This window comes from Mus caroli, chromosome 4, assembly GCF_900094665.2.
Source record: "Mus caroli chromosome 4, CAROLI_EIJ_v1.1, whole genome shotgun sequence".
NCBI classification, from domain to species: domain Eukaryota; kingdom Metazoa; phylum Chordata; class Mammalia; order Rodentia; family Muridae; genus Mus; species Mus caroli.
The window spans coordinates 110925971-110949941 of NC_034573.1; positions in this window are offsets into that span (position 1 = coordinate 110925971).

The following is a 23971-nucleotide window of genomic DNA, read 5'->3' on the forward strand; positions in this document are numbered from 1 at the left end:
AGGAGTGAACGTGAATGGCAGAGCTGAGGCTTCTTGAACTCTCCACAGGCTGGCAGCTGAGAGCTCTGTGTCCCAGCTAGAAGATAGGGAAGGCCAGCGCTGGTGCTCACCCCAGGCAGGGCCAGTGTAAGGCACTGGTCCCAGCGACACAAGAGCCTTGGGAAGCATCAGAGCCAGTATGAAGAAGCTACTTGGGATGATACAGGAAATACCTGGCTTCACACAGAGAGGTAGGCACATCAAGTCGAACCTGCCCACTCCACAAAAGTCATTTGAAAACATGCTTAGAGGGCAGAGATAAGCAGCCATTCCATTTCGAAGCCGAGTATGGTTCCATCAGCCCAGCCCCACAGCAGAGGCTGAATCCAAAGCCAAGTATCTGGACACACACTCTGCCTCCCAGAGTTACTGCTCAAGGGGAGGAGTGAGATCTTCGTAACACCACTCGAGCAGAAAACTGCAGAGGTGACTTCTTATACCTCACAGATCTCATTTAGCTTTAATGATGCATATTAGTTTCTAGTTATAAAGAAAAAATGCTTATTCTAAACATTAAGAAAATGTCGTGTGTGCACATGTGTATGTGCAGAGGCTAGAGGAAGATGGCAGTGTCCTACTCTGTAACTCTCTGCCTTATGCATGTCAGATGGGCTCTCACACTCAACCTGAAGGGGAGAGGCTTAGTTACCAGCAAGTCCTTGGAGTCCTACTGTCTCAGCCCTTCCTACAACTTAGCACCAAGGTTACAAAACCACACCTGGCTTTTTACATGGATGTTGGGATTTGATCTCTGGTCCCTGTGTTTATATGCCAAGTATTCTTACCCAATGAGCCATTATCCCAGCCTCAAAAAACCCTTTTTTAAAAGTAAGTCATTCAGCCGGGCGTGGTGGCGCACGCCTTTAATCCCAGCACTCGGGAGGCAGAGGCAGGCGGATTTCTGAGTTCGAGGCCAGCCTGGTCTACAAAGTGAGCTCCAGGACAGCCCGCTTGTGGACGTTGTACATCGTGGTGCGGAGCCTAGTGCGCACCACGATGTACAACGTCCACAAGCAGTTGTTGGAACAAGAAGTCATGCCACCCAGTCTGTATGAATGAAAGAACAGGCAGATGAATGAACTGGGTTGAGAGTCTAAACAGCCTGAGGAGGGAGTCTGGACCAGAGGGAGAAGGCCTGAGCTGGCCATCAGAAAGCTCTTAGTTCTTTTCTTTTTTTTTGTTTTTTTGTTTTTTTGTTTTTTTGTTTTTTGAGACAGGGTTTCTCTGTATAGCCCTGGCTGTCCTGGAACTCACTTTGTAGACCAGGCTGGCCTCGAACTCAGAAATCCGCCTGCCTCTGCCTCCCGAGTGCTGGGATTAAAGGCGTGCACCATCACGCCCGGCTTAGTTCTTTTCAAGGCAAATGCTGTGACCAATGCCCTGACTATGGGCATGCAGGCAAGAGGCCCTCCCTCCTCAAGACTGGCCTCAAAGAATAAACTCAACAGGAACTTGCCAAGCATGCATCCCCACCTCAGGCAGTACAGGACTGAAAGAGGCACTTGCTCTACTTTCCAAAGTATTCAAAAGCAGAGCTGTCAAAAGCAGGCCCCCCAAACGTTCATATTATGTGGGAGACAGTCTTGGGGAGAAAAGGAGAAAGGAGGAGAATTGTGCAATTGGAAACATCTAGCAATCCAGACACAAGACGACTCAATGGAAATTGCCCTCTGCCATGTTTTGTGGTTTGAGAAAAAGGGGGACTCACTCACAGCTACAGATAGAAACACACAGAGCAAGAAAAATCAGGGGGAGGCAGACACAGAGAGGTGGTGGCAGCCACAGGGAGGGCCTATGAGGAGCGTGTGGGGCAGAGCAGGCTAAGTGGCATAGCCTTGCACCTAGCCTGGGTCTGCTCTCTGTTGACCTGGTCTGCAAAGGGTGAACACAGCAAGCCCAGGGCCAGTCCTGACTCAACTTGCCCAAAGGGGACCCAACAGACCACCTCCTCCTCCAATATGAGGGTTTGGAATAGTCTTCTCTTACTGTGCTGAGCCAAGAAAGCCAATCTCTAAAGGCTATGTATAGCATTATCCACTTCTTTCTTTCTTCCCTTCCTTCCTCATTCTCTTCTTCTTCCTCCTCCTCCTCCTCCTTCTTTTTTGTTTTTGTTTTGTTTTTCAAGACAAGGTCTCTCTGTGTAGCCCTGTCTGTCCTGGAACTAGCCATCACTACCCAGCAAGTACTGTCCAAGAGCAGATTGACAAATTCCAGAATCAGGAATGGTGTGTGTGTGTGTGTGCGTGTGCGTGTGCGTGTGTGTGTGTGTGTGTGTGTGTGAGAGAGAGAGAGAGAGAGAGAGAGAGAGAGAGAGAGAGTGAAGCTAGCACATGGGGGACCTGTGCAGTGCTTTAATGGTTCTGTATCTTGACTGCCATAGTATTTGCACACATCTGTACATGTGATCAAATGACATGAAGCACACACATTGTGTTGATGTTGGGATCCTGGTTTTAATTTGGGCCTTTAGGGGAACTAAGCGAAGAGTCAAGGGACCTCTTCGTACATGTTTGACAACTTCCTTTGAATGTATAATTATTTTAAACTAAAAAGCTACCCAAAATAGAACATGTCCTATTTTATAATTGGAAAAGTTATCCTATAATGTTAATCATCACATAGATGAAAGTTAAAATATATTTTGTCATGACCTAAGGGTTACAATCCACACAGAGATTCTCACATTAGCAGAAGTTACCTCAGGAAGAGAAGTTGGAACAGAAACTAGTTGAGGGATTTGGAATGAAAGAGGCTGAGAAGGAAGTGCACTCTGCCTCTTACCTGTGTGTCTTTGGGCAGGTCACTCTGCCTCTCTGGGTCCAGAGTCCTCATCTGCGAAACGGATTGTTATACACACTAGAAGACACAGCACTCGTGAAACACATTATGCTCCATAGAGATGAGTCCCTTCAGTACTCAAGATAGCTATCTGTCATGACAACTGCCCTGGCCTGAGAGCAGGTGACCAGGATGTTGGGAGTTGATCTCTGGTCCCTGTGTTTATAAACCTGCTGGGGCTGAGCAGGATAGCTACATCTGAAGTGCCCTTAGGAAAATTCCCTAAATGCTGTCTAATAGTCCAGAAACATGTTTCTGATTATTGTTTAACACGAATACTGGCAGGAGAGCCACCTGTGAAGACTGTCCACAAAGATGGGAGGCTGAGGACACTGGCAGTGGGGAAACCCTTCAGTGCCTGGTCTCCAACTTCCAATAGGAGAGACTCTGTGAGCCTCCAAGCTCGAGGGCAACTCTCTTATTCACAGATGGAAGTCTCCCCAATGGGAAGTCTGTACCGGAGTTCTCAGGCCTTGCTTCTGGAAATCCATTAGCATGGGGAGCACGGCCAGCTCTGGGGCTGCATGACTTCTGGGAACATCAGTGGCATCCATGATGGCCTGTCCCGCTGCACCACATGCCTTCATAGAGCTGTTTCCTTTGCTCCTCACTCTTGCTTCAAGCCTCCCTCTCCCAGACCCAGGCTCCGAGGAAGGTCAGCTGTCCACCGCTTGAGTTCTCCCGGTGACAGCAGCCCACCCCGTGTTGGACAGCTCCTGTTGTCAGGAGGCTCTCTCAGTCAGCCAGGTGTGATGGCTTTGACCCAGCCAACCAACCCAGCCAACCAACCCCACACACATTCTGTCAGCCTGCCGCTTACATTTCACTCCTGCACATTTGAAAGATGGAAACCTACTCTAGAGTCCCTTCTTAAAATGCAAGTGACCACCTAAAGCTCTAGCAAGGGGAGACCTTGAGGTGAAGTGCAAGTAAGGACCCCAGGCAGGAGCATGGCGAAGAGCGGGGATACAATGAAAAGCAAGCCTGGGAGTCTGGAGACTCAAATGCATTGCAGACCTGTCTTCTCAGGTACTAGAACAGAGATTTATAGGGAGAGGGGAAGGACCCTTTGTTTCCTGAATCTGCATGCCAGTTCCTGGACAATCCTGCCCTTGGCCACAGGCATCTTCCCTCTACCGATTAAGGGGTCCATAAACTTCTGGTCAAGATGGGGTTGCAAATTCATGCTTGCAATCTCTTCTCCCAGAACCAAACTTAGAGCAGCAGTGTGAAAGACAGACTGAGAGAAGGAAGCACCCTGCTCAGAGACAGGACAAACGTCTCTGTGGATCAGAAAGACAGGGAGTGGACACAGCCAGGGTACAATCCTAGTAGCAGGGGACCCTCTGGCCTCTGCTCCCTTAGGGCCAGTGAGGCTACATCAGCCACACATAAAGCTGTGCAAACAACTCACCCCTGTTCAGGAGCTGGTGTGTAAAGTCCTCACTCTCTGCCCAAAAGTTGTCTGGTTAAAACCTGAATCTGGAAGAGACTGGAATAGACACAAAATAGTGCAAAAGGACCCAAAGTCCACAAAACATTAATCCCACCTCAGAAAAGCTGCAAAAGAAAGTTCCAGAACAAAGGGGGAAATAAAACGGTGTCTTGGGAATGACTCCATTGCAGACAAAAAGTAAGTCATGGGGTTATATGAAAACAACTTCAAAATATAACCAAGAATAGGGATTGTGAGATGGCTCAGTGACAGTGTGTTGGGGGCTTGCTGTCAAGCCTGATGACCTGACTTTGATCCCCAAGCTCACATAGTGGAAGGAGAGAATCAATTCCTACAAACTATTCTCTAACCTCCACAAGTATACTGTAGCACACACATACACACACACATGCACTAAATCTAAAAAGTCAGTAATAGCAGTCATTCATAACAATAATAGTAGATTATAAATTAAAGATGTGTAAACAGCAAACATAAGCCATTATAAAACACTGACAGTGATAAATAGGACATATATGTATACCACCTAGATAACCTCGGGAGACAGAATAAATCCAATTGAATATGGTAAACGGCAGAATTAAGTGTTTGGAGGCAAGAATTGAAGATTTCACTTAGGATGCAAGAGTCAAATTATAGGACACAGGAAATAATGTTCTGGGGAAAGTTGGTTTGTACATAGTGTCAGTGAACAGCCCACATTCCCCAGAGTGACCTAAGCAGTCATTTAGGACAGTATTTCTGACCACAAAGCCGTGCTCAGTTTATAAAGGGGAAAGCAGAGTGCTAAAGCCGGTAGCCCCAGAAAAGCTGCTGGGCCAGCAGAAGGCATCAGCTCTTGGCTAAATGCTTTGGCTTCCTTTGAACTGGTGGGAGAGTTAGGTTCCATTTGGCACTAGGTCCTTTTAATGGTTTGAATGAAAATGGCCCCCAAAGGCTCATAGGGATTGGCATTATTTGAAAGGATTAGGAGATGTGGCATTGTTGGGGTGGGTGTGGCATTGTTGGAGTGGGTGTGGCATTGTCCGAGAGTGTCACTGTGGGTGAGCTTTCAGGTTTCAAGTGCTCAAGCCAGGCCCAGTGGTCACGCTGTCCACCTGCTGGCTGCTGATCCAACCATAGAACTCTCAGCTACTTTTCCAGCACCATGAATGCCTGCACATTGCCATGTTTCCTGCCATGATGATAACGGACTATGTCTCTGAACCTGTAAGCCAGCCCCAGTTAAATGTTTCCCTCTATAAGAGTTGCTGTGGTCATGGTGTCTCGTCATAGCTCCATAGAAACCCTAAGACAGTTCATAGCCTTGCCTTGTCAGGATAAGAGTCAGTTGTATCCAGCAATAACTTGCTCATGGCCTAATCTCTTGTTAGTCTTTCCTTCCTGTCTCATGGGACTTTTTAGCTGTGTTTCTTGGGTCTATCCCTTCAGTAAACTGCTTGCATGCAAATCCTTGTTTCAGAGTTTGCTTTTGGAAACTGGAATGGAGATAAATAGAAAAGAACCATAGCTTAACCAAGATGCAACTTCCTTCCAGAGTGGTCCAGCCTCATGTAGTGAGGACTAAGACAACTGCATAAAGTCTTCCAGTGCTGTCCCTACTCCAGCCAACTCACACATCTTTCAAATAGAAAGAAACAGGCCAAGGGCCAGCACACTCATTTGCATTAAAGATGTTTCCCCAAGGCTCCTGGTTGCATTCAATCTAGAACTATTGAGAGTGTGCCTTTATTCTAAGAGACCATGCACCTAATTAAAGGATGGATTTTATTTGCTAAGGAAAGTGAGGTTAGGTACTGGGATGCAAGTAGCATTGTATGGCCCTAGCAGCTCAGGGATGCAGGTTGGCAGGTGCTGTGGAGGGGTTCCGGAATGGAGGGATTGCCAGAGAAGCAAAATTAAAGCGGTAAAAGACTAAGACTTTTGCAGGATTAAAGGGGGATTTGAAATGCATACTCAAGGATGAATGAGAAAAAGAAAAGTAAGTCCACACTTTGCCTGGTGAAGCCATTCAAGGCCACACTTCCTCATTGTTCATGTGGATGCCTGTGCTGAGCCACTCAGACTCTTGAGCAGTGACGGCTGACTTCTCAACTCTGAGCTCCGAGATGTCCTACGGAAGCTTGAAATCAGTCACCACAGAGAGAGACAGCACATCATCCTCAAACACTACAGAGCTCCCCACTTCCGAGAGCACGAGGCTGTGTTGCAAGAGTGAGTCACACTGGCTGGAAGGCATGAACTCTCTGGGATGAGTGTGGGATTTGGAAGCAGTGGCCTTGGTTGGAGCCAACTCTCAACTATATCCCGTTGGGAAATGATTTAACTTCTTCCACTCAGTGTGATACAGAGCTAGGCCTGAGAGGGTGGCTGTGAATACTATGTCTGCCAAAAGTGGGACTCCCCCTTCCCAGAAGCAGAATGGCCTGACCCACGGTCCCCAGAGACCCTCCCTTCTTAGAAGCAACAAGAGTGAAACCTCTGGCTACAGATTTCGCCAGGTTCCTGGTCTCTCCTCTTCCTGGAAGGTCTCTACCGCCACCTATTGTTCATCATTTGTTTCTGCAGGCCAGCCTTTCTGGGGAGAATTGCTTGCTCCTGAAATGGCCTTAAGAAGAGCACTCAGCTAGATGGAGCCAAAGACACATTAGCTGTCTTAACAGTCGCTGTCTGGCCTGTCAACAAAGCCTGCTCCCTGTTGCCCTCCAGCTCCCGCCGTGTGCCAGCCTTGCTGTGCATCTTGAGGGCAGAGGGCAGAAGGCAGGGACCCGTGTCTTCAGCATTCATGCCCCTTCTGGTGCAACCATTCTAATTCAGTCCTTAAGATGCATGTGCCCTTATTCCTTATCTGGAAAATGGAAGCTGAAACCAGGAAGTAACATTCATTTAAGGTTACTAAAGCTACTAGGTGGGCAATTGAAGTAAGATTTGGTTTCAGAACCTATTTCTACAAGTCCAAGTATCTAAAAATTATTATGATTATTATTATTATTATTGTGTCTGTGGCATGTGTGTGCACATGTGCATATGTACAGCAGACAATATGGAGGCCAAAGGACAACTTGCAGACATCAGTTCTCTGCTCTCTTGTGGGCTCTGGGGATTGAACTCTGATTGTCAGGCTCATTGGTAAGTGCCTTTACCCTTCTATCCTGTGAGCCATCTCTCTGGTCCAAGTCCAAGACTGCTCTTTTCCCCACAATTGCATCTATCACAAACTAGGCATTGAGATGCTCAGTGGGTCTTTCTATGTATTAGGCTCTTTTAAAATAAGAAAGCAAAGAGGTCACTGAGCAGGGTCAGGAGACCCACACCCAGGGTCACATTGTCTCATTAGAACTGGTGAGTAATCTTAGTGACCCTCAGTGGTATTCAACATCACCAGGAAAAAAGGACCGGATCAGATGGTCTCAAAGGTTGCCATAAACATGTGGCTGTGACCTCCAAAAATCCTGGCAGGATAAACCAGTCTTTGTTATTTCATAGATGTGCCACCATGGGCAAGTTATTCATCTTGGCATACATTTTCCTCTCTTCAAAAATAAGAATGTGAAAGTCTTCATCGAAAGAACCTCTGCAAACTCTTTAGTTCCTAATAGATGGTAATTTGTGTTCATTAAAAAAAATACATTGGAGCCGGGCGTGGTGGCGCACGCCTTTAATCCCAGCACTCGGGAGGCAGAGGCAGGCGGATTTCTGAGTTCGAGGCCAGCCTGGTCTACAAAGNGCCAGCCTGGTCTACAAAGTGAGTTCCAGGACAGCCAGAGCTACACAGAGAAACCCTGTCTCGAAAAACCACAAAAAAAAAAAAAAAAAAATACATTGGGTCTGCAAGCTACTTAATTCCTTTTGTTAAGCCACCGAGACTGACCGCCTGGCTCACTACAGGCAGGGCTTTGTTAATTCCTCAAGGTAAATCTGCACCACTATTGCACACAGAGCTGCAGACAAAGCAGCTGTTGAAGTCATTTGTTTGACATGCACATTCCTCATAAGATCACCAGGATTTACAATGTCAATAAAATTTGACATTCTTAAGACAAAGCGATCCCCAAAGAGCATTGTTCTATCCTAAGTTTCATCGTTTATGATACCTTTGCTACGTGAAAACTTAAATCCTAAACTGGGCTATTATTGTGAGGTCCAGTTAGTGAAGCTGGGACTACACTAGCCAGTACTCACAAAGACCCTTATTGTGTGCCAGGTCCTAAGTAGGTTTCCATATGACTAAGTTAACAAATGCAGTGTGAATTGGCAAAGGGACAAGATACTGGCTCCTCCTGGATCGCAAATGACAGGTATCAGGCTAGGGAGATAATTTAATAGACAAAGTACCTGTCTTGAAGCCATAAGGACCTAAGCTCTATCCCCAGAACCGCGATAAACAAGAGCCCGTGTGATGGCATGTGTTTGTAATACCTGATCTAGGGAGCTGGAGATAGGTGGATGGAGCTGCCACCAGCTAGCCTAGCCTACTTGGCAAGCTCAGGTCACTGGGAGTCCCTGTCTCAAAGCACTACGACCACAGATAATACAAGATGAAAAATGAAAAACGGCAGCTAGTGCCTGAAGAGAGGCTTGTCTGTCCTCTGGCCTCCGCATACATGAACACATTCACACAGAGACATAAATATGTTCACACACACATCGTGAACACACACCAATGCTGCGGAATGGTGATCCTCTCTACCCTATTCTTTGGGGTCTTTTCATGAAAGCAGAGGGAGTGGTGGGCACCCTGCCTTGTGGAGGGACACAGCCTCTTTCCTCAGAGTTTCAGGCTTCAGAACAACTCAGGCCAGCAGAATCTCCTTGGATGATATGAGATCCGGTGTCTACACTGCACTGTACAGTGAACAGGAGGCACCATTGCTCTGGAGCACTTCATCGGTGCTGCTTGATTTTATTTGCTTTTAACTCATTTAAATTTGAAGTGTCTTATACCTGATGGCCACTGAGCTGCACACAGCAGCTTTGGAGCCATAAGGCAGAGGGCCATCTTCCTACAGAAACCAGAAGGTACCTGATACGTGAAAAATAAGATTTGGCTTGTTTGTAGGCATTCCGTGAATCCATCTTCATGACTGCCCAACATTGCCGTTACATACTTGGAGATTTGGGCTCTACTCTAAAATTTTCTTTGCTTGGTAGGTGACATGATGATAGTGTTCTTCTGACCCATACCTACATGGTCATGACATCTGAGATTGCATGGTGAACTCATACTTCAGACATCTTGACACTCCCCACCCCATTCCTTAGCAGGTCCTTTCTCCCAGACCATCTTCTGGCAGTGTTTTGTCTACTTTGCTAGGTTTACTTAGATACAAATGTGATGTCATTAGCATCTACTTTTCACCTCTACTTGATAACTGTCCTCTAAACACAGACAGGGCTTTCTTCTTCTTCTTGCCTCCAAAACAAAGCACAAAAACCTGCTCAATAAATGTGTACAGAATTAACCCATCAAATGTACCAGAAATCACAGGCTTTACACAAATCTAGGCTTGCCAGATGAGGGAGGAAGAGCTAGCCACTAGGATACCTTGTTTCTGCTTGTGTCTCAGGTTAAGCTGCTGTGTAACTGTAGGGAAATTGTATCCCCTCTCTGGGCCTGAGACAGTTGAGCCAGATCATTTCTTATATTTTTGGTTGTGAGCATGGCCTTTAATGGCTGAGCTCTCTCTCCAGCCTGGACCAGATCATTTCTAAGATGTGCCTCAAGCTCCCCTCAAGGCATGGCCTTGAGGGGCCCCTGCCTCAGGCACTTGGGCAGGCAGAGATGGAGCCACTGGAGGAAGCAGCTGGGAGCAGTGGCTGAAACTGGCCATCACCCAAGGGCAGAATGGCAAGATATAAGGCTGAGATGATGGGACTCCACTACTGGGAAGTGCAATATGTCAGCTACTGCTACTGCTGGGCAACCAGGCCAGGAGAGCTCTGGGTACCCAGAACCCTAGTGGGGGAAAGGCTGGGAAAACAGAAAAAGCCCAGTCCTGAGACAGCCATTTCCACCCACCAGACAGCCATTCATCCACACACCACACTTCCTCATCCACCCAAGGTGTCTTCTCAGGTGTCCCGAGTGAGGAGCTCTGAGGGCATTGGAAGAAGAAACTGAGGGGTTGGGGACATAGCTCCATGGTGTAGCATTTTCCTAGCAAGTTGGAGACTCGAAATTCCATCCTGTACTGGGGGCAGGGCTGGGGAGAAACAGAAGAGGAAAGAAAAGAAGGGAGGGAAAGGATGGAAGGCAAGAAACAGAGGTGTAAGGGAAGAGATTCACCTGTTCTCGGTCACACTGGGGAGTCTCTAGCAAGCCTGCAGCTCAAGACCATCACCCTCTCAAACACCACAGAACTGTGCTGATGAACAGGCAGACTCGACTCACGGCTGGGAGTCAAAGCCTGGACAGGGTGTGCCAGACCAGTCAACAGCAACAGCACTTCCGGACAAAGAAGGAAGATTTAGGGTGTTCCTGGACTTCCTATTGACATGTCCCCTGACACTGTTTTGTTTGTTTGTTTGTTTTTAGACAGGGTTTTACTATGTAACAGGCCTGGCCTTAGACTCAACAGAGATCCACCTGCCTCTGGAGAGCTAGGACTAAAAGTGTGCACCACCACACCTGGCCAGACTCGGTCATTTGTGCAACAGCATGAATTGGAAAAGCCACTCCTTCATAAAACAGAGACAAAGTTCTTCCCAGAGTCACCATGGGGCTGAGATGTGGTGAAGTGTGCAATTGTGCCTAAGACCTCAGCTGATGCCGTGGGAATATGGAGGAAAAGGCAGCCATGCCAGGGGTTTGCTGGCCCAACACTCACAGCCAGGCTGTGGGATCCTCCTAGGGAATATTCAGGAGTTCACAGAACACCAAGACAGATAAAATTGTTATTATTACAATACATAGAGACAAACTTTATCATCCTGTAACTGCCTGAGTACTGACAGGGACCAGACAGAACACTGGTCAAGATTATTAAAAGGATCAAACATCTCCTCCCCTGAGCAAAAGGAGTGTCTCCAGGACTCTACCAATTACAGCTTCAGCCCTGCTCCAGTCTTCCCTCTCTTAGATAAAAATTAAAAAGACCACTAACTATAGAGTTACCTCCACCCTCCGCCAGCACATGCTCCCATAGTGTGCCATGGCTTTTGTACAGTGTGAGATCACGCAGCTTTGACTACAGGATGTGTTTCTGGGAAGCCTTGGTGTGGAATGTTAGAAAAGATTTAAATGGTAGATGCTCATCCCTGTGCCATATAATAATGGAGGAATAGATAGAAACATGCACATATACACTTTTTTTTTGGTCACAAGATCTTTTCTTTAGATTATACAGAGTGGGTAAATTACTAACCTGGGAATTAGAGACATGGAGCCCCTGGTCTAACCAGTCTCTAGCAAAATCTGGGCAATAACGTCCACGGGCAGGAAAAGAAACCAGGACAAGGAGAGATGAATATTTGTAGGAACCTGTCTGCCTGCCAGTCTGTATCATTGATTCCTCCGTGACTACCCTGGAGGTAGAGTTAGTATCTGTCTCCCAGCTAGGAGACAAGGAAGTAAGTTCACAGAGTTAAGTGTGGAGGATGTGCCAAGCAGGACTGTGTCCTCATTCCCTGCCTGCTCTATCCAGGCTGTGAGCACCACCACACCCAGAAAGAAGGGATGAGAGAGCTCAATGCAGCCTCCCCCAGCCCTATACATAACCCATAGGCTAACAGGTAACACTGTTCTGAGGACAGCACCCTTGTCCTTCATGAATTCTCACTCTGTAAAGAAACTGGGTCCAGAGGAAGTGGGGCCCTGCTTCTGTCTGGGTTTCCACCAATGGGAGGGGAGCCAGTCGCTTCTACTTTGTCCAGTGTTAAGGGAAGGCCTAGCGATAGCTACATCAGCCTTGGTGTATGACTCTCCACTGTAGATGTCAGCAAATGCTACAGACAGGATTCCTTTGTCCTTTTTCACTTTGGGTTGTTAAAAAGGTTCAATTTTCAAACATTTGCCAGCACACCATTGGCTTCTTCTCTCCACAGGAGAAGGGATAATAAGTATGAGTGGGGTTGCTTGGGAAGAACTCCTGTCAGAGAACAGGCAAACTGTGAGTTTGCCATTAAGATTCATGTGATCTGTGACTGTTGGTGTCAGAACCACCAGAGGATCCTAGTGACAATGTTTGCTGGGCTGTTCTGAGCCAGGAGCTTACAGAGGGGAACCCTGGGATCTGCATTTTCTACCAGGTCTCCTAAGATGACACCACTTTGGTGTCTGAGTTTGGTTGTCACAACTCTTTTTTATCCACTCTGTCATATCAAGGGACACCTCAGCTACACACAGCAAAGGTTAGACCATCAAAGAAGGTAAAATTCTGCCTCTATTTCCAGAATGCCGGCCATATGCTAGCTGAAGGTAGGGGAAGCCAGGGTCTCCATCTGAGGTATTCTATTCTATTCCTCTGAGGTAATGTTAGAAACCCAGTGATGCACAGACGTTGGAATCAGACAGACTCCTGCCCACATCACCTTTAGAACTTTAGGGGTGAGTTTGCCTGCTAGAGCTTCTGAAAGGACCTATTAACACATGGAAATGCATGGGAGACTCTTAGTTGGTTAAGCCGTTTGAAGGTAGAAGAACTAAGTTAGAGCCTGGGTCTAATTAATTTGATATGTATAATAAAAGATAAGTCCCCTAACCTCTCCAGGACTCTGTTTCTCCCTCTATAAAACCAGCCTCAGAGGTTTGAGAAAACCAAGCAGAATGCAGTGAAAGCTAACTGCTCAAATAGCACTGGGTAGATGCCCTTTCCTCAGCTAGCTCACTCTTGCTAGTGGCTCTTCTCAGCGTTCTGAGAACTGTCTCTGGCTGTGCTGAAAATTACTAAGTATTTCTTGTTGAGCAGGAATTTTAAATGTGAATACTGAATATAAACCCTAAGTGTCAGGGTTCTCCAGAGAAGAGAACCAATAGGGAAGATGGGCAGAAGAATAACAGGACAGACAGACAGACAGACAGACAGACAGACAGACAGACCAGTAAGGTCTTGGATGCTGAAGAGTTCCACACTCCACTGTGTAATATCTGGAGACCCAGGACTCCTACTTGTGTAGCTCATAGTCTTGTGTATCTGAAACCCGAGGTGGAGATTTCAGTCCAGATCTTAAAGTCTGAGGAACAAGAACACCAAAGGCAGGAGAGTATCAGTGTCCCAGCTCTGAGAGTCAAAGTAATCTCCCTCTGTCTCTCTGTTCTCTTCTGACCCTCAACAGCATGCACGCTGCCCAGACACACTGGGGTGGGGCAGGGCAGAGGGTGGGGGTGGCTCTGCTTTAGTCTATCCTAATACTGGTCTCCTCTGGAAGCGCCATTATAGACACACCCAGGAATAATACTCAATCAGGTATGCAAGCATCCTATAGGTCATCAAGTTAACACGTATCATCGGCTATCATAAGAAGGTACAAGCCACAGAAAGGAAAATAAAAACAAAAAACAAGCCGGGCAGTGGTGGCGCTTGCCTCTTAATCCCAGCACTTGGGAGGCAGAGGCAGGTGGATTTCTGAGTTCGAGGCCAGCCTGGTCTACAGAGTGAGTTCTAGGACAGCCAGGGCTACACAGAGAAACCCTGATTCGAAAAACAAAAAACAAGCAAACAAAAAAACCTAAAAGCACACACACAGATACACACAGATACACACAGCTACTAATTGGAGATTGCCACAGGGAGGCAGCATGGAGTTATAAACAAACTATTAGGCTGGGGGTCAGGAATGGAATGCACTTCTACAGCAAACTACCACAAGCTCAGAGACTTAATCCACATGCTGGTGACCTGGGTTCTGTGGGTCAGGAAACAGATGGAGGCATTTTCCAGGGCTGGAGTCGCCTCTGTGCTTGGCTAGGGAGAGATCTGCTTCCATAGGGCTGATGGTTTGGGCAGAATTCAGTTCCTCCAGTCGCAGGATGGACAGGTCAGGCTTCTTGTTGGGTGACAGGCTGGCCACCTTCAGTTCTGTTCCTTGACTAGGAGGTCTCCCATCATAGGCAGCCCAGCACATGGTAGCTGGCTTCTTCAAAGCCAACAACGGCACTAAGACAGGCGTTAAGACTCTACAAGACAGGTACCATGTTTTTATGGGAAAGGACTTTGTTACCCACTCCATCCTTCCATGTATGCTGAGTCTACCAGTTAGAAGTTAAGTCTTCCCTCCCCACTCCACACTGTCGGGGAAGGAGTGATGTAAACCTCGATTGCATAACAAAGAAGTGAGATGATAGGTGATTGACTTAACAACCTGCTCACTGCAGAAGTGGAGGTAAACCTTCTGGGGGATTTCTCTGACAAAACTACTGAGCATATTTGAGGCAGAGTAAATTGTGTGTGTGTGTGTGACACCTATACATGTCCATGCCCATGTATATGTACATATATAGGCTAGTTTGCCTTACTTAAGAGAAAGCCTACAGAGAGGCAGCAGCCAATGGGATTAAATAGCACTGTAAGACTAGAATCCAGAATTTCAATTTCCACCACATTCCTACTGCTGCTAAGTCTGCTTAGTGTCAGGACTTTGGAGACGAAGATGTAAACTTGGTTGACACTTAGAAGCTTAGTTCAGGGGGACACTGGAATGTCTTTGGGAATCTAAAAAAATCAATCTTTATCCTTAGACATTCAAGACTCTTGGGTTCCCTGGCCTGACTAAGAATCCTTCTCTCTCCTCTTGTTATTGTCCCCTCATAGTTGATGTGACACCAAAGAGGACCATTGATGCTTCCAGGGGACACTCCCCTCCCTTTGCATGTTCTTCCCCAAGAATGTCCTTTTCTTTTCTCTCCTTGGAAAATAAACAAAACTGATTGTCCTTTGGGTCTCAGCTAGAATGTCACCTTCCCCCTGAATTTTCCTTTAATTCTCTTAAAAAAAAACAAAACAACTGAACCTCTAATTCTTGTAGGCAGTATGAATCCCTCCCTCCATTCTGCTCTCAGAGTCTTGTACAGTCCCTCTTTTTAAATGTGTGACACTTGTTTTTGACTCCTGCTTCTCCTATGACACGAGGACCTTAAAGTGAGATTGTTAGAAAAATGTGAAATTAATTTGGCTTAAACAAGTCTATGGTGCCAGCTGGCCCTGTCAAAAGAGTACCACAGCCTCCCACTGAGCAGAGTCTCCCACAAGGCTAATGAGAGCATTTGGTTCAAAGCAGATGTTTCTAGCTCACTGCAAGTCAAGGAAAGGCTAGTTTGATCCCCACCCAGTTCCCTCTGTTGTAGCTCTCTGAAAGCTTTGCTCCATTCAGAAAATCTTTGTCGACTGAATGAACAGAACGGGTATCATTCAACAATGGTAATTGATATCTACCAAAGGCCGGCCCCATACTAAGAGTTCAGGTTACAGAGAAGTCAAGAAAACAAGAAAAGGGCATGAATAATCCCAAGCACATTTCATAACCCAAAACAACCTAATTCAAAGCCAGACTCAGCTACTTACTGGCCATTTGACCTTGACCACTTAACTTGACCTTTCTTAGTTAAGACAGGAAATAACAACAGCTACTTCACATGGATGACGTAAGGTACACCCACCTAGCATTCTGCAGAAGGTCACCAAACTTTAGTGGCCTTTTCCTTTTGAGGAGAATTGAAATCACAGGCAGTCACTAACCATCATGTGCTATGATCAATGCTGTAACACTCGAAAGTGCAAGGAAAGCAAATGGAGGTGTTTGTTCTCCCAGAGATGGGGAGAGACAGCTTCCGTCAGAGGAGCTGGCAGGAATATTTCGGAGCGGGAAGGGAAGCATAGCACAAAAGCAACATTGTCCTATACCTAGTCTGTGTCTTTGTCTGCTTCCAAATGAGGCAGCTTCTGTGCCCTGAAGTTAGCTCAGGGATAAAAACAATCTCTCTCTTCTGTGACAGATGACTGACATTTTTATTTTCGTGCCATACTGGAGAAAGTGCTTTCTCTCTCAACCAGAAATACGAAATAATCCTATTTGCAGCCGAGTTAACACTGAGAATTGAAATACATTGAATTCCCAAATTTTGATTCTAAGAAGAATGTCAAGCCAGTCTTGCCCCCTTGTGTGTGACACATCTAGGAAAGTGTGTTAGATAGAAATTAATGCTGTGAGACTGAGGCACACGAATAACCTAGGAGCCATACAGTTGCTGCAGGAATACTTGGAATTTTTTGATGTTTATATAGCCAGAGTTTCATGATCTTAGTAACTTAGATTCCCAGAATCCCAGATGATTAGAACTAAAAGGACTCTCAAAGCTAGATTCTGATGGGGAAATCAAGGCCAAGACACAGCCATGACCCATTCAGGCCCACAGAGCAAAATCCTTAACTTCCACCTCTGAGGTGCAGCCCTGTAAGCCCGACCCCGCTTCTGTATGATCGTTACTTCCAAGAGACTGGTTAAGTTTACAGTGGGTCTTTCCGGATTCTACACCGCAGTCATGAATGCTCACTCAAGTAAGACAAGTTCCCTTTGGTCCAAGATCAACACTAAAATCTCCCAGACTCTTGGCAATTCCCTCGGTACTAGGACCCTGAAGGTGGCAGAAATGGACTCCAAGAGCAAGAAATGAATTTCAGAGATTTAGCTCGTTCATCTCCCTTTCTACAAAATAAGCACCTTTCTTGAATGTATTCACAAGTGCATTCAGCCCTCCCAAGGGAATGCCTGCCATTGTTTGCCCACCATTCTAAGCTTCAATGAGCAGAACTCTGTCTGATCTGTCTTTTAGGAGGAAGGGGAAGGGTGACGATGCTCACTTACTGAGCACACACCTCAAATCACCTGAGTGAGGAACTCCCTAGGGAAAGGCTGGCCTGTGAGTATGTCTGGCAGGAATGGAAAGGTTGGCCTGTGAGTATGTCCGGCAGGAATTACCTGGACTGCCTTTTACCATGGGAAGACCTAGCCTGAAGTAGACAACATCATTCTCTAGTTCCCAGCCTTGGACCACATAAGAGCAGAGAAAGCTCACTGAAAACTGTACATACTCACATTGACTTCTCTCCACTCTTGCCTGTGTGCTAGCTGCTTCAAGTTCCTGCCTTGACTGGCCCCAGTAATGGAGTGTGACCTGGAATTGTGAGCTAAAATAAGTCGCTTCTCCATTAAGTTGCTTTTTGTCAAGGTCTTTCATCACAGTAACAAAACCAAAGCTAGGGCAGCTCACATCATTTTTGTTGAGTGCTTTACAAAGTAGGCGTCTTACCGGCTGAACACCTCTTATCTAAAATACTTGGGGACAGAAGTCTCAGACTTTGGAGCTTCTTATATTTTGGAATATTAGCATAGACTTTCCTGGTTGGGCATCCTTAATCCAAAACTCCAGAATGTGGAACTTTTAAAATGTCATGTTGACGTTCTGAAGCCTGTTTCATCTTTCTCAGCTCGGGCGTGTTCTCCCCATATCTCAATTTATAATTTTAAGACCCAAAAGGTTTTGAGAGTTTAAAGAACAGGCTCAAGTTCAACTGTGACAGGCACAAGGCTCACTGTGTATGTTCTCTGCCTTTCCTGTCTCTGGTATGTGGCTCTTTTGTACAGCCATGACAGCCGTCTGGGCTACAGCTTCACTTTTAAAATCAAATATTCTGCTGAACACCTCTGATGGCTCTTGAATGCCCACTTGAGGTAAACAGTCCAAACTGTTTAGTTGAACAACCAAGACCTTTGACAATCTGGGCTCTAAGAAGACTTGACGTGCCCACTTTGCTCCACTCTTCCAGTGCCCCGAGGTTTCCCAAAAGGATGCTTTTGTGTCTTTGTGTGCATTGTGCTTGCTGCCGTCATGCCCTGCCCCTCTCTTTCTGCCTAAAGAAATCATGATTTTCCTGTAAGTCTCCTTCAAATGTTACTTCCCCAGTGAAGCTTGCTCATTCTCTTCTAGCAAAATACTCTTTTCTCTACTTTCTCTAGTATGTTCTATGGCTTTCTGAAGAGCCTCTTTGGCCTTGTCTTGGTCCTTGAGGTCTACAAGCCTCAAGGACAGCTATTGTATTTTATTTTTCTTTGAATCCTCAGTTCCCAGCACCCAATAGAATCAACATTTATAGAAGTAAAAGCAAACAGGCTTAATCCTTTCTCACGTTTGTTTTCGGCTTTTTGAAGACTTAAGGCCTTGCCATACTTCACTCTTAATTATGCTGGATAAATAGTGTCAAATAGTTCATCTATTTCTTAGAGAGTCTCATGTCCAGGTTTCTCAGCTGGTTACTTGCTTCCAGGTGTCAACTGGTTACTATTCTTCTTTCTATATATGATACCAAGATTAACACTTGATGGCCCAGACATAGCACAGCCAGGAGAGTGTGAGGACTCTGATTTGTGACCTGGAGGGAGTACTCCCTGTACCATGGCCCTATGGGATCCTGTTCCTGCTTTATTTTCTCTCACTCCTCAGGAATCTGGTAAGGTAGGTGTTCTTTCTCCTGTTTTAAAGCTGAGGATCCAAGCCATCTGGTTAACATCCCAAGCCCAGAGCACAATGAGCCTTCGGTCAACTGATAACTGTAGATCATTTTAACATCAACTGCTGTCAAGTTATTATTTTTTTCCAGTTACCAGCTAGCAGCAGTCTTCAGGGCAACCAAGGACAAAAGGGATCCGTGTCTTTAGAAGGGTATAAAACCAAAGCACAGAGAAAAGGCATGTTGGATTAATGACCAGCTGCCCAGCAATAACAGCCTTGATCTAAGAGCTTAGGCAGCGCCTGGAGTTTCTCAACCACATAGCTTCCTGGAACTATTTTTATTTGGTATTTTATAAGAGGAGAGAGACAGAAGTGTTTTAGATAAAGAGTGAGGCCCAGGGCTCAGCCTGTCTCTACAAAGCACTCATGTTATCAGAGTCTACATATCAAATGGGTTGGTGTTACTCAGAGACAATAAGGAAACTGCTTCTCTGGCCTGTGGCTTGGGAGGGAAAGGATCCTGCTGTGTACCTCCATTCCATAGACATCTACTAAGCAACAGTACTATTCCAGGTGCGAGGTGCTGGGGACAGAGTGAACACGAAGCTCCTCTCTCTGAGCATAGCAGAAGACAGAAACAACAACAGACAACACATTTTAGTTAAGCAATGGAAGTATGTGTCCAGGCTACCAGGGCAGCAAGGGGAGAGCCATTTACCCCATCCCTAGGTGAGGATGCAAGAGACATTCAACATTTCCAGGGAAGGCACTCCTCATTCATGTGTAGGCGTTAACCCAGTGAAGACAGCTGAAAGAAGAAAAGTTCCAGGTATGGCAAATGCAAAACTGGAATGAAGTTTGCTTGAGTGTGGGAGGAATTACAAGCAGCTCAAGGTCGATAGTTCAAGAGTCTGGGGAGGTAGGCAGGTTTAAGTGTCTGGTGTGTGTTAAACCTTGTGGTGAACTTTTTACATGCTTTATTTCCGAACATTACCTTACCATATGACCTTACTGTATCTCTCTGGACCTCACTGGTAAAATGAAGACTAGTGAATTCTAATGTACTACTTAATATGGTACTCTTGAGTTAAGACATTCAAATCTTATGCTCTGTCTACCAAGTTTACTGGTTAACTTAAGTGACATTCGAGCATTGTGGTGGTCTTGTACCCAGAAGTTGTAGGCAGAGGGCAGAGTATTTCAGGGGACTCTGTTAGGCTTAAAGCTATTTAGAATTTGGAAAATGTAGATCATAATTCCTGCCTACAAGATTCACTGTGATAAGAAACCATTGGAAAGAGTCAGATGGTGAGCTGTGGTTACTGAGAGCTAGGAGAAAGCCTGGCTGGCTTGGAAGACAGGTCAAGGCCTCTTTAAAGAGAGAGATTGAGGGCTGGAGAGATGGTTCACCGGTTAAGAGCACTGACTGCTCTTCCAGATGGTCCTGAGATCAAATCCCAGCAACCACATGGTGGGTCACAACCATCTGTAAGAGGGATCTGATGTCCTCTTCTGGTGAGTCTGAAGACAGCCACAGTGTACTCACATATAATAAATAAATAAATAAATAAATAAATAAATTAATTAATTAATTAATTAATGAGAGAGAGAGAGAGTTTGCATTGTGGTAGGCCATAGGATGCCAGGAGAGACTAATCAGGGGCATTCCAGGCAACAACGAGAACCTGGAAAAATTAACCAAACACCACATACATTTGCTCCCTGCATCTGCCCACCCCACTGCCCACCCCCGTGCTCACTCATTCTATGTTTGGAATTCCCAGCCGACATCTGATATTCTCCACAACTAGCTCATGGTTCTAGGTCTCCTCTACCTGGACCCTCAGTTCTGCCCACATAGATCCACTTGTCACCTTCTAATTGAGCTTTTTAATTTTGCGTTCCTTATTATAAATTCTCCACACAAGACCCCACTCCCTTAACTCCACCCCAAGCCCCCAATCAAGTTTTCTTCCTAATTGTTGAAGGTCCATTTAAAATCCCACCTTGTCTTTGTAACCCTTCTTGGGTCTCTCTTCTACACATAACAGCATTTTGATTACATGCCTGTTGTACTTACATTTTCCTGTCTTACTTCATAGTCTGTCTCCACTGTCTCCTTGAGAAACACATGCTACTCCAACATCTCCTCCAAGGGACTTACACATGGAGCCACTCAGTAGTAACTGAGAGGATCAGGTTCTCAGTAAAAGTGTGTGCTCTGAGCTCCCTAAACTCAGGCATGCGTATTGGCAGTCCCAGCCACATTCAGTTCCAGCATCAGAATCCAGTTAGCTTTTGACAGAGGATGTGTCTGCATGTTTCTTCTGGGAGTCTGAGGGTGAAGCTGGCTGAGAGGTATGGAGTGGAGAAATGGGGATGGGTCTAATGGGTGTAATAAAAAATAAAATCGAGGTTATGGTAGCACAAGCCTATAATCTCAATACTAGGAACACAGAGGCAGAGGGATCATTAGTTCAAGGCAACCTAGGCTGCACAGAGAGTTCAAGGGCAGCCTACAAACTTGGAGAGTACTTCCAAACAAAACAATCCATTCTAATGGTCCCGCAAGGAATACTTGAGAGCCACTGCTTGGTCACATTTACCAAATTGTGATGTAGATACACTGTTCTTACTTTATAGATGAGCAGACATAGAGAGGCTTGGGGCTTGGAGAGGCATTAATAAGGTACTTGTCCTTGTCCTGTGGTACATCATGGAGTCAGCACTAATGCATTCTCCACTGTGTTGGACCTGCCAGGTCACATCACGGTTTTCTGTGAGGAGACAGTAGGTTCAGAGTTCCCAGTAAATCAGATTTAAAAAATGTCCAACCCTCCTCCTTCAGGTCCAAATTTGGAAAGCAGATGATAGGTCTAAACTGCCCTTGTAATGACCTCAGACAGCTTCAAAGAAGAAAAGCAGTCACAAAAGACACATAGGAAGATGTGAGCTGGATATTTTCAGAATCCTGAGGGAGGCCAGTTCGTATCCAGGCCTTTCCCTCCCCCACTCCCTTTCTTTAAGGACCAGAATCCATGCTTTTCTGCTGCCTTTGGCAGCTCTGCCCTGAGATCATCAAGAGTATAGTCAAAGTAAAATGCTGACTTTTGGTTGACAGTAACACAACAGTCACTCCTGTTTGCTGTTCTCCAAGAAGGCTCTGCCAAGTTTAATTCTTTAATGTAATACATATAGCATAGCTTCCTAGCACCCCCCAATCGCCCCCCCCCTTTTTTTTAAAAGAGCTTGCATCTTGATGAATTTCTCTCATTCCCTCATTCCCCATTGCCTCTGTTTTTACTTATGTCCCCAAGGTCACAGCATCTGTCCAGTTTCACTCTCCAGTTGCTTCCTGGGCTTTAAAGCCCATTGATCTCCTAAACAAACAAACAAACAAACAAAACAACTCCAAACGTTAAACAATTAATGACATCTAAGATGCCTGTATCCTGGGATACTAAGTGGATTATAAATGAAACTCGTGTGTCCAAGGAAACCTGCCTCACTTAAAATATTACAATGTAATACATTTCATATGCTGGTGCTTACTAAATGACCACTCAGAGAAGGGAACAGTGAGCCTCTTTTTACTTTTGTAAAAAGACATGTCAGAGATGTTTTGAGCTGGGTCTGAGAGAAAAACAGGGAGCAAAAGGACAATATGTAGTTTTATTTACCTTTTAGCAAAGTAGTACTGAGTCCTCCTTGCCGCTCTGTGAGCACTGGAGCTACACGTGGGAATGAGGTGCCTGGCTCTCAAGCAGCCTTCAGCCTAGAAAAAGAGGTTACAAATGTAGCCAGTTCACAGGAGATAAGAGAAATTCAAAGCATGCAGGTTATGTAAATGTGCGAGAGGCCCTGTTGATGACAGAGAACTCATGGCAAGGACCTTAAAGCAGTTCTCAGTTAACAGTGAGCAACAACCGTAAAGAAATGAACTCTACCAACAACCCGAAGGTGCTGGAAGCAGACCTTTCCCTCACTGAGGCTCCGGATGCCTTGATTTCAGCCTTGGACCCACTGAGCAGAGAACCCAGACCCACCCGCTGGAGTTCTGACCTCCAGAGCTCATTAGTAGGCATTGTTTGAAGCTGCTAACTTGTGTTAGCTGCTCATGCAGCAACAACATTATTGCCATAGCTATTTACGCATTTGCTTCCTGACAAGGAGTGCCTCGCATTCAGGCTGTAACTATCCCTGTAACCTAGCTGCTTGGTACTAAATTTCCACTGAATGAGCCAGTAAGCCTCAGAGATGCAGATCAATACTCAGACACATTGTGTCTACTCTGCTTTCCCAAGGATAAGAGTTACTGACCTTACACAGAAGGATCCCTGGACAGAGAACAGTAGCCATCCTCCTTCCAGGAGGATATTCCAGGCCCGGCCCCACAGTAAAACAAGTAATCAGCTTTGAGAGCCCCAAGCACGGATTGGATGGACCTTTTCCAAGGCGCTCTGCTGACAGAGGCACCATCCATCAGTACCTGTCTTATGGCACGAGAGCTACAAGTTTTTTTTTTAACTTTTTCTCCTTGCAACCTGTTCTTGCCTGAAAAACTTTGGATGTGACCTTGGATCAGTCTATAAAAATAAGCATACAAATCCACGTTGACATCATAAATTTGTTTTACAGCAATGCTTCGCTAAACATAATTTTATCATTTATCAGAGATAAAAGCAAGACAGGTATGCTCATTTTTGTAGAAATAGTTAAATCTCAGTTGAAGCTATATAAAGGTGGGAAGAGAATCAACTCCACCAAGTTGTCTTCTAGCCTCCACATGCACACTGTTGAACGTGTGCCCCACTCCCATCCCATGTGCATGCCCCCCACATCCCAGGCTCCACAGAGAAGATGGGTTCTGAATGATATTTATATCCATGGCAATCTTGGCAGAGCTGAAGTCTCAGGACTTTTACTTCCCCATATATATGCCTACATATGACATCTTTTGTGGCTAAAGTAGAGCCTTTTAAAAAATTTTATTAGACATTTTTTTTTGATTTTTCGAGACAGGGTTTCTCTGTATAGCCCTGGCTGTCCTGGAACTCACTTTGTAGACCAGGCTGGCCTCGAACTCAGAAATCTACCTGCCTCTGTCTCCCGAGTGCTGGGATTAAAGGTGTGTGCCACACCCAGTTTAGACATTTTTTAATATACATTTCAAATGTTATCCCCTTTCCTGGTTT